Here is a 13,518-nt window from a genome sequence, read left to right on the forward strand (position 1 = left end):
GCTAGGCAACTCCTGCCTAGAACCTAGGATCTCTCTACACTCCCGTAGACTCTTCCCTAGAGTTTCTTCTTTCTCCATGCGAGGAAAGCACTTCACTGTCACAGCACTAGCAAAACTAGCCAGCTGTAACAAAGCTTTTACCATCCCATACCAGGTTAACTTCAATAAGCAGTTCCCATGCTTTTTCCCCGGCACAGCCACCAATGCCCACAGGGCTTCAAAAGTTCATCTACTGTCCCTGCTGTTTCTTCATCCTCTTCAAGCCAGTCCACCCTGCTTCTTACCTCTGCTGCATCTGGATTCTCTCTTTATCCTGGGCTCCTCTTCCAGCCAACCTCTCCTCATCCAGGCCCCCTTCTTCTCCCAGGGCCTCTCCTTGTCTCCCCTACATCTAGGGCACACATACTCTCACTCCCTCTGCTTCTTCCAGGTCTCTCTTCATATAGTCTACCTCTTCTACACCCCTTGGAGCTATTTAACTACTTAGTAGGAACCAGCCACAGCTGCACATTATCCACGTCAGCCCACAGCTGGATATTATCAATGTTAATTAACCCAGCTTTATTCCTCTGCAATTCCTCTATACTTCCTCTACACTTCAGTTTTGTTCTCTCAGCTGAATCCTGACACCTGATTGTCAGCATTTCTCCCCTCATAACTGAATAAAATGGCTGAGGCACTAGGCCACCTAGGTATGAGAAAGAAGAAATACCAATAAAAACAGAAAGGTAGTGCACAGAAGAGTTTGTAGTCATATATAAAATCTTGCATTATGGCAGAAAAGACTGCTTGACCACCTTGTCCAAAGAAAGGATGTGTGGTCACAGCCAGTTGACCACAAGGGTCTAGATGAAAAATTAGTTTTCTCATGTAGTCTCTCAGTAGAAAAAAAAGGAGCAATTAAAAGGCCCAAAGGTTCTCTGTTTTTCACATCCCTTTAACGGTGAGCATGTTGAAGTGGAAGGAGAACTTGCTCAACATATTCTTCAGAACAGACAGAAGTGAAGCAAGCTCTCTTTCAATGGCTTTATGTACACTGTAGGCGGATTTATCTGATCAAATGCAGAGATCCACAGTGTAGATGTCTCCTGCCAAGTTCATCACGCTGAATTCCTTTTGTAGTCAACGAGAGAAATGAGAATTCCCAGGATGTGGCTCATCCCAAACTAGACATATATGTCTGATCAGACAAACTGTTTCCAAACACTTATCCCTCAATTGATTGGAAAGGGAATCTGAAGGGTGACTAGTTAGTCACAGACTAGTTAGAAATCAGTACTTACCTAATAACTTACCTTCACCTTAAGTAAGTTGAATTCCACTCTGCATTTATTTTCTAGTAGGAGCAGGACACCGAAAGATTTCCCCAGGAATGGTGCTGCCGTTTCACCTGACTGTATGCTTGGGCTCAGCGGAGAGGTACTGAGTTTCAGAAAATCCCTCTGTTAATCTGCCTGTTGGAGAGTCCCTGCATCCCCTCCATTTTGCATTGTTTATTTCCTGCAGTAACCCCAGGCTTCATTATTGGATCTTGGTGACTACAATTAAAAAAATATCTTGTTTTCCTTGTCCGTTCCAAAGCTCAAGTCCAAAGGGTGTACCTTATTTTCCTATTAATTTAATTCTCCTGATATCCAGTAATCCTATAAATGCTTGAATATCTAAAATAAATATTAGAGAATGTTTGGTATATTCTCAGTGCAGAAGAGATAAAACATTAAAATGGCAAAATTGGTTTTCTTGCCATGCCATGGCAGATCATTCTTCATGTCTGTGCTGAGCCTTTCAAACTTAAATTTGAGCTTAGCCATCATGAGTACAGAATCTCGTACAGATGTGAAGAATTCTATTGTGTCTACCTACCTACTGCCACAGAACTGCAAGTTTCTCGTCATGACAAGAAACCTGTGTCTTGCAGATTTTATTCACAGATAATATTTCAAGATAATTGACCATTTTTAGTGTCTTATCTCAAACGGTCTTTGGAAATGCTGTGCCAAAAGTGGACAATTTTGGTACTAAGCCCTCTTTGAGTTGTGAACAACTGGAATGCTCAGTCTCTTTTTTGTAGACTTGCTGTGCATCTGTCTATTTTCCACTCCATTTTGCATAACTATTTTGTCGGGATAAAATTATGCTCTTGCACTGCCCTTTTTTCCTGACTGCTCCTCCAGTTTGTTAAGATAATGTGCAATGCTACTCCTGTGCTTGTATGTGCCTGAACGCAGTCAAGCTTTGGGTCAATGTTAATTATTCCATCATACAGCTGAGCCATGGAGACTTTAAGTGCTGGAGAGTGTGGTTGGTACAGAAATTTGACCTCCGAGGTCAAATGCCAGGACTATTGTGCATTTGGCAGTGTTTTCAGTCCTTCTTTCTTGCATAACAACTATCCATTGTCAAGCCAAAGGACAATTGAACCTTAGTCTGTGGAGCTAGGAACTTCCACAAGTGAAAGTCAGTTGTAATAAGGCACTGGGACTCCAGGCAGAGCCTGCCTCTAGGTAGGCTGTGCACTTCTAGGCTTTCCCAAGTGCTTTCAAATAGTTTTCACCGCAAATAAAATTCTGTTAGAAGGTCCTATTAAGAGAAATTTAAGTTAGAGAGAATTGAATCTAAACTCTGTGAAATTTCACAGCCTTGTAAATAACAGCTCATCCAGGTCCTTGCTTTCATGTTTTTACCAGAGCTGTAACAGTTAAAACCAGCTTTCCTCATACGCAGGAGAAAAGCTTTTGACATACACAATTTTGCAATTGACTTTGGTAATTTTTTATGTGTGACGGCATGGTACAACTCTCCAGTTGCAGAGAACTAAGATTGAAGGTCCTTTTCAGTCCTGTATTCCTTATCTTGTAGGTAATCCTTTCATAACACAGACAGTTGGAATTAACATGTAGAGTCCAGGATTCTGCTCAGAGACATTGTTCATGATTTTCAGCAATATTATCTACATCTTTAGTTGAGCAAAATGAGGCATAGCAATTTCAGAACAACACCGTGTTTAGTAAGATGAGAGCGCCTTCACGTTTCCCAGCACCTAGTACAAACATTTAAATATTGTTTTGTAACATCTTACATTCCAGGTCATGTTTGGAGATTAAAAAATGGAGATTGGAACTGAGGAAATTATTAACTTCATTTACCACATTTGTTTACCGATGTGTAACTCCAGTGGGAATCAATAAAACTTCATGCACTCACACACACAGCTTCCAGCCCCAGCCAGCTGGGCCAAAATGGGGATTAGCAAAGCTGTCTTTTGCATTTTTATGCTCCAGTGAGATTTCTTTGCCTTATATTTGAATCAGTAAAGTTAAAACCAAACAGTTTCAAAATCAAGATTGTAAAGTCAGGTTGTGGTTTTCAGATTTGCTGACCAGCTGCCACAGTCACTGCAGGAACATCAGAACCATGGTAGTTCAGGATTGCAAAAAATCAAGGACCTTTATTAAGGTGTCCAACTATCATCCGAAAATGGTGATATGCACATTTAAAGCACAAATGAGAGTAACTGTGTTCCACACTAAAGACCTGTATCATATCAAAAGAATCTGTAGCTCTCACCTTGTCTTTGAGAAATATCTTTTGCAGGGGCTGGCACAGGCATGAAAATGGGTGCCACACTCCTAACAAGCTGCTGCAAGATTCTGTGTGATTTAGGGATGGGCTTAAGAAACAGAACCCAAGTACCACACTTGGATGGGACAGTGCTAGAGAAACTGCTATATTTGGATACCCTGTTATCCAGGGTCACTTCCCTGGTTTTCCCTATATAATTACTTTTGGGGAAAGGATGGAGTCTAGACAAGGATGTCTTTCTGATGTTCTTAGAATTAGACTTTTAAAATTCTAAAAAAAAGCCCTATTTCATTTCAGCTAAACCATTCATTAAACTCCATGGAAATGTGGATCTGGCCCTGTATCTGCTTATTGCCTCTGTTACTATGAAATATTTCACAGTTTAGCAATCCTAATTTTAACCCTCCTTTTCTGAAATCTAAACTTGTAAAAAACAGCATGAACAAGGCACAGAACATTCACTCTTTTCTATGACTACATGGTGATGAGGCTTTCTTATGGCATATAAAAATAGGAGCTAAATAGGCTTTTAGCACATTAAAATATAATTTTCAGTTGCCTAGATGTTGCAGGATTAGTTTTTCAGGGACATATAGGTGGATTTAAAAAAATATAAGCAATATGGTAAACTTTTAAAAAGATTTATGTTGCTTTTTAGTTTATCTGTAAAAACTTGGGACATTTGGGGTAAACATTTTAGTGAAGACAATATTCAGTCAGCTTTTGTGTAATGTTTGATATTTATTTTCATAATAATAAATATTTTCATTTAGGCATTAGATAGGCCTATTTGATTGTTGTAGCTGCATTTTTAAGGTACAGTAACAAGCATGTCAATACATTTTGTACAATTATGTAGTAATTCAGAAATACTATATGATAAATATATCGAAAAATTAAAATATAGCAGTCATGTTCTGTGTGTACATTGGGTTATTAAGAAAGCATTATTTTATCTGATCATCCTTATTACTTCCACGTAATGAGGTATTGTGCCTCTTAAATATTTTGGATTAATCTAAATTAATTTCTAAGAGAAGTGTCTACAAAGCAAATAGATCAGTTTATTTTTATGGTTGCACTGATCAATTTTCCTGTGCTTAGAATGGGCTTCAAACCATGAGGATGAATGTTGCTTATGTTTTGAAATGAGTTTTTAATTTTTTGTTTTGAAGCTCTTATCAGACAGTTTAAGACACATTTCCTTTTCTTGCTGCTGCTTAGAGATTCAGTTAGGTCTCACTCCCACTTGAGTATGCTTCCCACCAAAATTCTCTTCTGTTCAGCTTGAACCAGCTAGAACACATATTTCTATAAGAGCAAAAATGAATGAGTAGCTGAACTGGAACCATTTTGAAGAACACAAGAAATTTGAGATTAGAGATGGAGAGTCACAGATGGCTCACAAATTCATTGATTTATAATTATATAAGGGGGTATTAGAGAAGTGTTCTGTCTTACTGTCTGCTTATTTCCAAGGTCCTCTTTGCTATCACATTTGATTAATTCATAACTTTGCATATATTTATCCTCCTGACTCCTTCGTGAACAAGGCAATTACAAGATAAAGAGCTAACATGCAAGGGCATGGCAAGTGAGATCTAAAATGAAATTATGTGAAGTCTCGGGGCACTGATAAGGAAAACCCCTCTTCCATGCACTAAGCTAATATTTGTCTTTGGAGGGAATGCTCTGTACTGCTGAAAGCTCTGTCTTTGCCCTGCCTTCTCCTATGCTCCTCATTACCGATTCCAGCAACCTACCCTATATCACTCCCAGAAGAATGAAATGACAGAAATAACATTTTAATGCAAATACTACATGGGAAGCTGGAGATAAAGTCACACAGTGTCAGAAACTGTAGCAGGAGCACAAAATGGCCTATTGCTCCTCATATGATGCCCCCTCAGTTTCAGCAGGGCTTTCCTTTAGCAGGACACCTTTAATGAGTTTCCTTGTACAAGTACTCTTAGTATCTCTAAATTTTTATTGATGATAGTGGAATAAAATGCATGTTTGTGTAGGACTGAGGTTTGAAATTTGCTAAATATGTTATAACTAGTGCGGAATGTCAGTTAGGTAAGACGTAAGGTGATATTGATTCATCAGCAGTGTATTTGTTTCAATTTACCTTCCAGAGTGCAAGAAAAGAATGGAGGAGGATTACAGAGGAATAAAATACTTAACTCAGAAGGGGATTCCATGCCAGAAGTGGGCAGGTAGCACACTCCACATATCAATTATTTGTCTAAAAATTATGAATGATCCTTTCGAATTATCCATTAATAGTGTGCTTTAAGCAATTCTATACTATAGGTTATTGAAGATAGTTAATTATTGCTGAGGTTAACTTATAATGAATAATTTCCTTTACATCTCTCTCACTCTGACTTTAATCTCTTGCCACAAAAATAAGCAAGACAGATATGCCTTTAAGACACTGTGTAATTTGTCCCATTTTGATTAGAATGGCATCATATGCTTCCAGTTTTTGTAGTTCTTGTTCAAGCAAAACACTCACTTAGAAAAAAATAACATAATGAATATTTCATCCTTAAATGGGGCCAGGATTTTGTTGTTTAGGTAAGAGATAGTATGTGAAGAATGAAACTGAAATAATGCTGTTATATTGATAAGCCTCGTCACTGCTAATATGTTATTGTTACTGTATGAGAAGCATGTGAGGTCTATCTGCTCTTCAGCTAGATTCATAAAGATATGACATTTGTGTTACTGGAAACCCTCCGTTGTTTATCCAGTGTCCTTTCTCTGTGTCTTCTGAAGAAAATGTCACATTTCTTTATATGAACCTCTTCTAAACCTTGTAAGTTAGAAACAATAGACATAACAATAAAAGTCAAATAGATCAGCTGCTTGAAAATACAGAGGAGTACTTGACCTTTGAGACACTTGAATTTTCTGTAAGCTGGGGACATGAGGCTGATGGTTCTTCAGGGCATTCCAGTGGTGATAGAGAGACTTTTTATGACAGTTTATCTTATGGAAAAATATTCAAGCAGAGATATCAGATCCACAAGACAAATGTCCATTTCTTGGCTCTCATGTTGCATGAACTGAGCCACAAATATTTGGGAAAAAAAAAAAAAGCTCTTCTGTAATGTTATTTTTCTTTCTATTACGCCTTTACACATGAAAATTTTACTCATGGGGGTTTGAAGAAAACTACTGCAGGAATCCTGATGAGAATGAAAATAGACCATTCACAACCAGTCCTGCTACCAGATTAGATTACTGTGGCATCCCAGAGAGTAAAGGCCACAGTATGTATGTTTCCTCCTTCCTTCTCCCCACTATGTTCTCTACTGTGATTTTTATTTTCTTTGGTAAGATATATTTAAGTATGAGAGAATATTCAGATTCTTCTGTGCTTGCTTAATTTTGAATCAGGAATTTGCTTTACATGTGAATTTAGAGCGTTTTTATTGATAAGGCTGAATTTATTCATATGGACTTGTGGCATAACCCAGCCACTAAAATGTTTGACAAAGTCCAGTTATTGTGCATAGAAGAATGGACTTCAGTTTGGCTGCTCTTTAGGGCAGGGTTCTTCTACTTCTCTGTACCCTGCAGTGCTTCTCCTCATACCCGATTCTTGTTTATTACCCTCACTTTTTCCTGCTCTCTCCAACTTTGCTCTTCCAGCTGACTTGTCACATTTTTCTTTCCAGTACTGCCGTTCATTTAACCTACTGATGCTATACTCGTGAGTCTGGTGGAGTGGGATCATGTTCAGCTTGGTCATGTTTCTGCTTGATTGCTGTTAAAGGAAATGCAGAACATACTTCAGAAGTCCAACTGTGTTGGAAAACGTATTATCAAGATAAAATCCTCCCTGCAAAAGTCAGAGTATGTCTCCCCATAACTGGCCCAGTGCAAAAGCCACCTGAGACTGGTCAGCACTTTGAATATGAGCCAATCTTAGTGGACTGGTCAGCTGTCAGTACACATACCACACAGTAGGCATATTTTACTGCAAGCATAAAGGAGACAACTGGAAACATGAAAAACTTACTGTATAAAGGCCAGTAGAAGAATGTTTATTACCAGGTTTGTTGATCACTTCCAAAACAGTTACTGAAATAATGTGTCTCTAGCATGAACAAACAGCAACATGGGATTATGCTGTATCTGTGATGATGACTCTCCAGTAAATAAAACTCACATTAAACAGGTCAGAAAAATACTTTATACCTTCCTACAACAGCTGGTTTCAGATTTCCAGAATGCTGATATTTTCATTCTGTGTTTTTATTTCAGGAGTTTAGATATAAATTATTGTAGGAAGCAAGCTGGTAAGAGGCCCTGATGCTATACCACCAACAACATGACATGATGGCAGTATTATGGCATTTGTGAGCATCCAGAGACCGCGTCAAAAAACCCTGGGAATGCAGAGGGGATACAGCTGTGCTACAGAAGCACAAAATAGGTCAGAAGCAAAAAAAGGTCATTTTTGTTGTAAAAAGTTCAGCTAAAACTCTGCTCAGTACTATTGATTGTTTCTTGATCTTGTGGGCATGCTGCAAAATTTCCTTAGTCGTGGGTAGAAAGTAGGGCCTTTTGATCCCAAGGGAACTAACACTGTATGTTAAAAGTCTGCTGACTGACAAAGTAGAGAGTTCTAGTTTTCCTTTTATATGTAAGTAAATAGAAGAACATATCAGAAATGAACACAACTAAAGATATATGTAAAATCAAAATACTGGACATCACATCTTTTATTGCATGTATTGGCAGGGTGGGGGGGAAATGAAAATGAGGATGAAGAAGAAATAAATAAAAGGATAACAATATTTTTTTTTAAAATCCTGAACATTAATCTCCTAAATAAAACTCATGAAAAATTACATTTGAAGAAATTTTACAGCCACATGTGAGATTTTGCTTCCCTAATACAAAACAAGCAGCGTGCAGAAGTGAAATTGAAATGCAAGTGCTCCTACCAAGTACCATCTGTTGCATGAAGTCGGTCCAGACACCCTTACAAATGCCTTCTGTTCTTTATTTCCAGACATTCCTGTGACTGCCTACTAATCTGCATGATTTTTCTAACTCATTTTTACCTATTTCATGAAGGTTATGGAGGGTTATTATTGTTTTTTAAATTTAAACACATACATTAAATTAAGGGACTGATTTCTGCTGTTCATTACAGATGCTTATATGTCAATGCAGTCTTCAAGTTCAGAGGAGTGCTATCGAGAGAGAGAGGCTTGGATTACTATGGAACAGTTTCTTTTAGTGTCTGTCACGGGAAAGAAATGCCAAGCCTGGAGCTTGGTAATCCCACATTGTCACAGCAGAACAGGAAGGGATTTCCCAAATGTGTATGTTTAGTTTGCATTTTTTTGTCTTATGTTAGCCGGTTGCTCTTGCTTGCCACACAGTTGCTTTACAGTACTTGAAAGTAGAAGGGAATGTGCTTGATAAAATAAATCATGTGTCCAAACATTAAAAATGATCCTTTAGTCATTTTTTTGCAAAACTTAAGTTGTGGACTAAATGTCAATGAGGAGGGTCCCTTTAAATTGTCCTTAAAAATATTAAGAGTTGTCATTACTCTTCAAAAACACATTGAGGAACAGCAATTCAGACATATGGCAAAGTAGCTGTCTGCTTTCCAAAACTGTCTCTTTATAAATATTTGAGAGAGCTGCAATAGCCTTTAAAGTGCTTTAGACAGTAATAGGTGGAAGAATTGAAGAGCTTGACATTTATCAGTAGCCTGGACTGTGTTTTATATGGCAAAGCAATAATGGCTAGCAAGCCTGCCCTTAGCTGAAAACTGAAATGGAAACGATAAGAGTGATATGATTAATTTAACTAACTCTTGTCCTTTTCAGTTTTCTTATCTGTCATTTTCCCCCAAATCCTTCCAGTGTATCATTACTTCTTCCCACATAAATCTCTGTTTAAATCTGCTGACAGCTCATCTCTTATTTTCTGTTCCATCTCAAATCACACTTTTTAGATCAACAATTTTTTATGTGTGTGAAAAGTTTTTTTGTGAAACTGTTGGCGATTTTGTAACTTGTGATTCAAGACAGAAATCAATTGAGTTCTTCAAAGTTCTTGGTGAGAGGAAGACCATTGCCTTCACTGTCCCATCCAGCCTTCACTGTGCAATTCAGTAGAACTATTGCTAGATAGGAATCCCTACTCAAATTCACATGCATATACATTCATGGGTCCTTGGACCTAAAAATTATAACTAACTCCCGTGTTGTCTTCTCTATTTCTAACAACATTTTTAATTTTATGGTGAGCTTCTGCTTATGAAAGATATAGTTTGGTTCAAATGTGAATTTTTAAAAAATGGATATTTTCTGCAGTTGCATGTATATTCTAGTGAATGTCAGTAAGAGGAATACTATGTCACCAGGTGTTACTCGGCCATGCAGAACATTTGTAGAGTGTAGTTAAGATTCTACAGACATTGCTAGGTTTTATCAAGAATGAAATGGACAGTTACACTGCTCACTGGGAAAGTCCCCAGACTCTCAGCCCCCACACTATGTTTTAGCATTATGTGAGACCATGCTAGCCAGCATGGGCCAGAGCTATGCCAGGGAATGTGTCAACAACTGAATAACTTGCACCATCACGGGACAGTGTGCAAGCCCAGGCTCTGGCTATGTTTAGTTTACTAGTATAGATGTAGTCTTTGTCCCCTCTTCAACAGACAAAGGACATCCTGATACTGAAATCATTACCAGTCAGACTGGAAGGACTAGGACTACTGCAAGAACATTGCAGCATTGGGATGAGCAGGGGACGAGGACAAGACTATATGTATTTACCCAGGGAGTCAGTAGTGCATCCACCTCTGGGCATGGATGCAGATCACCCTCTGAGATGGGTTGTAGATGTAGTTGCTGAGGTGAAGGCAGTCTTTTGTGTGCACTTCTGAGTCAGCAAGAGAAAGTATGATCCTGGCACTGTGGCAGGTTGCACTAAAGACCTGGCAAAAGTGGCAGATGACTTAGGACTGGGGAGTGTGCCAGGGCAAGGGAGATGTCACAAGGCGCAACCACAGCTTAATAAAATGAAAGAGACAAACAGAAACCCCTGCCCTTCCTCAAGTTCACAGGAGCAAAATTTGCAATGAAGGGGAAGAGGAAGGTATAAAATTATCTGAAAAAGAACAATGTGGCTCATGTTCCCTTTGAGTACTGCAATAGAAAAGGTTCTCAAACTTAGTCTTGGTTATGCAGATATATTTATGTGCCTAATTGTTTATGATTGTCCACCTAGAGAATACATTGCACTACTGAAAGCAGGAGGGAACACAGACTGTGGTATGGTCATTGTTAGCCCCTTGGAGGATGCATCCCCCTGCCTACCAAACACACTGATCTTTAGCACTTGTCTCAGACTCTGAAGGAACTTGTAGAAAGTGGATTTAACTGTAACGTGGGTAGATGGTGAAATAGCAAATGCACTAAAAATAATTTAGGAAAGGTCTAGTTTCAATTTCCAGCTAACACAGTGAACTGTTACATATTCCTAATGTAATACTACCTCCCTAATATAAACAGCCAGTACCCTTCCCTCTCAATGAATTCCTCTGTCCTTCAGCTCTGTAGCAAGTTCTTCATTCTAACCCACTGACTGCTTATCTTTTTCTATCCTTACTGCAAGCCTGTAGAAAGTACATTGCTCTTAGAAGTTTGGTTTTCTGATTCTTTGGTCCTGTCAGTATATTCACTGATCTCCCGTTTTATTGTTTATGACTGTATTTCAAATTTCTGCTTGACTCTAAGCAAATAAAAAATTCTCTGTTAGTCTTTGTAGTTCAGTTCTGAGATTATTACTCAGGTGATATATGCTCTCTCCTCCATCTAGAATGTAAGAGCTGAGAGGAATGCACTGTGCCTTGTCCTTCCTTTTCTAGTGCTTGAATAACATGACTGCACACCACATTCTGCCTTTTTTTTTTTTTTTCTGTTAACCAATCAGGAAGAGAGGCTGTAGAAAAGGATCACCCCATTACAGCTCTTGACTCCTAAATGATGTAAAAGATAGAAAAAAAGCTAGTTAGCCATTGTTAATCAAAAATAACCCCAGAGATGTGATGAGGACTCAAGAGCCAGCATCCCTTGTACCCCGCTGATGATGCTGGGCAGACCACTTGGATGCCCAGAGGTCCAGCACCAAGAGGTGCTTGATTGCATGTGGTTGCAGGAGTGTGAGCAAGTAAAGTTTATGAGACAATGAGTTTGAATGGGTAAATCAACTCCCTTAGACATTTTAAAAAGAAATCACCTTTTCCTTCCATGAGTTTTGTTACACTGATCCTGCAGTGCAGATTCCAATGCAGTGCAACAAAAGCTGCAGATAAGCTCCTGTCAGCACCTGAGCTGCTGCAGAGGACTCACTAACTCCTGTTGAGTACTGCACTAGTGCTGCTACACCACCCCAGGAGAGGAGACAGTATCTTCTGTGGATTTCAGTAACCATGACATATAATACATGAACATACTATCTCAGACAAGCTCAGGAGTGTCTATACCAGATGCTGTTAAGGCTAATTACTTTGGCTGCTGTATCTTGTTGATGTGGCTACCCTGCTTTTTACTCCAGAGCAGAGTTCAAAGCTCTTTTTGTGAATCACATACCTGGCAGAGACAGGTAGAGGGAGGACAGGGATGACTGTAAGTGAAGAAAAGCAGTCTGACTCATCACCTGCCATTTGCAGAAATATCCCTCACATGGTCCTGTAAAAATATGAAACGTAATGAAATGAGTTGAAGAATGAAACGACATGAAATAAAGGGCCAGTCTTAGCTCCCGGCTGCCTTTTATGCCTTTAGAGCATACAGATTTATGATAACTGTGTAATAAATAGGGAGAAGTTGTCCCTAGCCAAAATTCAGGTTATGCTATTTATTTCCCCTTGTACAGCTGTGGTGATATATTCAGTCCACTTCTGCGCTTCCTTTTTGCACAGTAGTGATGACTGATGTACTGTCACTAGCGTATTTCCGTACTTTTCGTCTTCAGGGAGACAGAGGACAACCTTTAGTTTGTCTTGTCCAACAGTTTTGTCTAATATAGACTCACCTCTTGAGGTCTTGGTTGTGCCATGACAAAGAAACTTTCTGTCTTCGTCAGAGTTTCTAGTTAAACTTCTTGAATTAAGAGAGCAATGGGAGCCAACCGATCCTGGGAATGCACTGCCCTCTCCTGGAGAGCAGTATGCCTATTCAAAAATGAGATTCCAAATGTTACATTAAATTTACATTAAATTTTAAGAATAAAGATTAAATATAATCCATTATAAATTACTGTAAACACTCTGATAAGTAGGCAAACTGATGGCTTGTTTCCCTCTTTCACTATTCTCTGTATGTCAGTGCATTCTACCATAAAAACAAGTGAAGCACCTATCCACCACATCCCGTTCTCTGTGCAGCTGAATCTCACACCAATTTCTAGCTCTTGTAGAGGTTTTATTGTTCTAGGTCTTTTGTGCTCTCAACATTTTCATTGACGTCCTGCATTATTAATGGCCATACTTCCAGTTTTCTCTCAGGGCCTCCCATAGGTCATGAAGACATCAAGTTGAATTGTGGGAGACAGAGGTTCTCCATAGGTGGGCTTTGGGCTGTGAATGCCTTTCAGATAGCAGTATGTGGCTCTGCTAATCTCCATGCTCTGGAATTTACCTAACAACCACAGTGATTGCCAAGCATGAGGATTTTTTTCCTTTCCAGATGCTATGCAGGCAGAAGAAAAGAGTCAGCAAAGAACCCTTCTGTTTTAGAAGTTACTTGTACATGACAATCAACATTAGGCAGGATTTCCCCAGGGTCTGGTTTAGTGGAATTGGAAGAGGCCTTTTCTTCATTTTTGCGTATGGCAAATTCAGAACTGCTATTGAGTCTTGACGTGGGATTACACATGGTGCAGTAA

The 13,518-nt window shown here is 38.9% G+C and overlaps 1 long non-coding RNA gene across 1 annotated transcript; it reads right to left on the reverse strand.

Moving 5' to 3' along the window:
* Positions 1 to 4,313: 4,313 nt before the first annotated feature.
* Positions 4,314 to 12,801, reverse strand: LOC129736413 (uncharacterized). Its single transcript, XR_008732981.1, has 3 exons — positions 12,667 to 12,801; positions 12,222 to 12,320; positions 4,314 to 11,608 (listed from the first exon to the last, which is right to left on the reverse strand). It is a non-coding gene; the product is annotated as an uncharacterized LOC129736413 (long non-coding RNA).
* Between the last annotated feature and the right edge of the window lie 717 nt (positions 12,802 to 13,518).

The sequence above is a fragment of the Falco cherrug genome, chromosome 6 (assembly GCF_023634085.1).
Source record: "Falco cherrug isolate bFalChe1 chromosome 6, bFalChe1.pri, whole genome shotgun sequence".
Classification (NCBI taxonomy): domain Eukaryota; kingdom Metazoa; phylum Chordata; class Aves; order Falconiformes; family Falconidae; genus Falco; species Falco cherrug.